Below are 3,884 nucleotides of genomic sequence, written 5' to 3'. Positions count from 1 at the left end.
GCCCTGTGTGCTGCACTCCTTCTGAGTGGAAACCAGACGAAGGGGAAACCAACAAGTGATAGAGGTGCAGTCAGGGGGCGCTCTGGGTACCCCGAAAACCCTCAACAGCAGCTGCCAAATAGGAGGACTGGGCTGTGGCTTTCACACTCTGAGAGCCTGGATAACGTCACCTTTTGCGTCCATTTTGTCTGTATTTCATGTTTAACCTTTAGTTGCTCCATTTCAGATATTCCCGTTGGGGCCTCTGGTAGTAGAGAGACTCTAAATTAGGAGACTGTCTGTCTCATGGAGGTGATTTAGAGGCATTTCTTCTCACACACTCAAGATGCCAGAACAAAGCCAGGGACCACCCAGTGAGAAGCTTCAGCTGCTCCTCACACCTTTCAAAGGCCTGCAGGGACAAGGTGATCTCCAAGACAGACAGGATTTCAAGATGACTGACAGCCATCCTAGGCCCATGTTTTCTCATGGTCTGGGCCTCCCAGCTGAGCAGCAGCAGCCCCCCCCCAGGCCACATCTCACAAATCATTAGTGTTTAAGTATAGGGTGCTGGTCACAACTATCTTAGGAGCTGTATTTGTGAGAAGGGTCAGAGGTTTGAAATCCCCATGCAAGAATGGTAACCGTGACCGGAGGGCTGTCCCTGTGCTATTTCTATAACTATCAAGGGTGAAGACACTTATCTGGGCACATACTATCAGGAAAGCAGTCTAGCCCCAGGGAGCCTCTGGCTGCTCAGAAGTGCTCCACGGCTGCCCAGTAACAGTCCACACAGCATATTTGCAGAGCACCTGGCAGTGTTTTTTTTTAAAACCCCACAGAAAATGGAATGGATGTGTTCTTCAGCCTCAGGACGACCTGTTATGAATGCGGAAAGGTGAACCCCACAGCTACAGATCAACAGATGTGGAGCCGATGGAGGGCAAATGAATGCAAGGCTCCTTGGGGACCACTCACAAAGCTAAAGATTGCTCATCCCTGTACAGAGTCAGGAAACACAGATCGTTCCCCCATCCAGCTCACCCCCTTTCATGGGGAGGCTGGAAAAGTCCATGAAGAGAAGGTCATGGCCACGGTTGCCTGGAATTAGACAAAGCATTCTTGGGACAAGACAGACAATTTCAGAGTGGGCAAAGGTAGATGTAGAGGGCTCTTAACTGCTCACGTGATCATATACAAAAATATTCTGCTTCGGTCACTAGGTCAGTTTTACCAAACCAAGTTTCCTAGAGGTGAATTCCCTTTTCTGAAGCCCAAGGTATAACAGCACAAGGGCAGCATTCTGTATTAATAATAAGAGGACCATCTTGTACATGCTGTTCTGTCCTCGTCAGTGTGAGGCACCAGACTTCAACAGAGATGCTCACAAAGTATGCTTCGAGAAGAGTGTGTGTTGGGGGGGGGGGGGGCGGGAACAACAGCAAGAAGCCTGGAGTGTCCCTGGAAAAATGTGTCTAATGTGGGCAAATCATTATGGGAGAGCGGCGGCGGCGGCGGCGGCGGCGGCGGCGGCGGCAGCCGGCGGGGGTGGGGGTAGGGGGTGTTGCAGGTTTGTTTTGTTTTGTTTTGTTTGAGACAGGATCTTACTATGTAGCCTAGAATTTTCTATGTAGACCAGGCTGGCTTCAAACTCACAGAGATCCACCTGCCTCTGTTTCCTGAGTGCTGGCTTGAAGCTGTAGGTTTGTTTTGTGGATCCAACTCCAACTGCTCCAAGAGGTTCTAGGAAAGCAGATTTGGATTCAGCATTAAAAAGCTGCTCTTTTTGCCTTTTAAAAATATTTATTTATTTTCCTGTGTATTGTTTTGTGGTTTGTTTGTTTGTTTGTTTTTGCTTTGCTTTGCTTTGCTTTTTGAGACAGGGTTTCCTGTAGCCCAGTCTGGCTTCAGATCCCTGTGTAGGGAGTTTGACTCCGGTTTCTGATCCTCCAGCTTCTGCCTCCCGAGTCCTGGGACCACAGGTGTGCACCATTGTGCCCAGATTCCGCAGCCCTGGGAATGGAACCCAAGGCCTTACCCATGCTCACTGAGCTCTGTATCCAGTGGGCTCCATCAGCAGCCCTTCTCTTTCCTTTTATCAATAAAGAAAGACTGTGATAGAAGTTTCAGCTCATGATTGCAGCCCCTCAGAGTCTTTTGAAATTTATTGTCAATGGTTTCAAAAAAAAAATGGGGAAAAAAACCAAGTGCCCTAAGATATTAATATGAGCAATTAGAGCGGATTGCCCAAAGGGCAACCATCCCTAGCAGCAGAGATAGTCAGGCCATGCGTGGACTAGCTCTGCGCGGGGCTGATGCAAGCCTGGTGAAATGTCTGATTAAACAGCTGACCCATAACCTCTAGGCTCACTAAGATCTTGTGATATGTGATCTGGAAGGTCTCATGAGAAAGTATTTAGGAAAATATTTCTGGAGCAGAGGGGCTGAGTGGACCTGAGGCAGAGAGATTGGAAGCAGAGAAACAGCTGGTTAAGAGGTCCCTTCTCTGAGGGCTACTGCTAGCTTTCACCTCTAGTCTGTTTGAATTTCAAATTCATGCTGTGAGATATGGCCTCCCTAGTTGAGGCAAACTCTTCACCAAGTACTGATCTTGCCCCTGCTTAAGTAATTCCAGGGCAGGGAAAGTCTCATTCTCTCAAGTCGGGCCATTGCCGACTGGATCTTCCCAGACTATTCTGGAGTCCTTTACGGGAATGAGTCCAAGTCCATTTCCCATATTACCCACCCCCTGCTCTTAACGATGATGCCTTCTTCTCAAGCAAAACAAGGTCAGTCCTTCTGCTGTGCATATTTGCAAACTGGTCCTTGAACCAACACACTGTCAGTCTGTCCACCTCCTGTTCAGGATAAACAGTTTCGGCAGCTGGTACACAGTCCTCTCCCACCCCTGTGCTCTCTTTTCTGTACTTTGCTCCAGGTGGCTAATGTCTCTCTGTAGTGTCCAGGTCCAAGCTCAGAACCGATCCTCGGTGACTTACTGTGCACAACAGAAAGAGGAGCTGCACCCTCCCCGCTTGCTTGGAGAGCTGAACTGATTAGCATCTGAGGAGCTACTGCCCCAAACTGAGGAGCACACCATCCCCTCCGACGACACTTGAAAGCACGCACACAGATGGATGGGAAGTCACGGCCCTCCTACCAAGTGTTGGAGCATCTGCATTTGGCGAACTGGGTTCTAAAAATTTACATTTCAGGTAGAGGATTTAGCTCAGTGGTAGAGTGCTTGCCTAACAAGCATAAGGTCCTGGGTTCAATCCTCAGCTCAAAAAAAAAAAATTACATTTCATTTCCTGATGGCCTTTGGGGAGTTTTCTGAAAGGAGGTTCATGGCATTTACCATGCCGTGTGTGTGTGTGTGTGTGTGTGTGTGTGTGTGTGTGTGTGTGTGTGTGTTGCTGGGGATTGAACCATGGGTTTTGCAACTGCTAGGAAAGGGCCCTACTTCTGAGGTACATCCCTCATTTTTAAAATTTGAACAGCATGCCATCAATACCTCATCCAAGTCATTAATTAAATTACTGAGCAGAGGTAGAGAGAGCTGGCTTGGCGGTTATGAGTGAGTACTACTCTTACAGAGAACCCAAGTTCAGTTCCCGGCACCCACATCAGATGGCTCGTAATCACTGAACAGATTCTCACACATAAGTAAAAATAAATCTTTAAAAGGGTGTGAGGGCTGGAGAGATGGCTCAGTGATAAAGAGCACTGGTTTCCCAGGTTCAGTTCCCGGCACTCACAAGATGGTTCACGACCATCTGTAACTCCACTTCCTGGGGGTCTGATGCCTAACAGAAGTACACAGACATACATGCAAGCAAACACTCGTGCACATAAAATACAAATAAAGAAATCTTATAAAAAAACCGGAATGATCAGGCAGAACC

Source organism: Peromyscus maniculatus, chromosome X (genome assembly GCF_049852395.1).
Source record: "Peromyscus maniculatus bairdii isolate BWxNUB_F1_BW_parent chromosome X, HU_Pman_BW_mat_3.1, whole genome shotgun sequence".
Classification (NCBI taxonomy): Eukaryota; Metazoa; Chordata; class Mammalia; order Rodentia; family Cricetidae; genus Peromyscus; species Peromyscus maniculatus.
The sequence above is the reverse complement of the archived record's forward strand: the minus strand, read 5'-3'. Positions refer to the sequence as shown.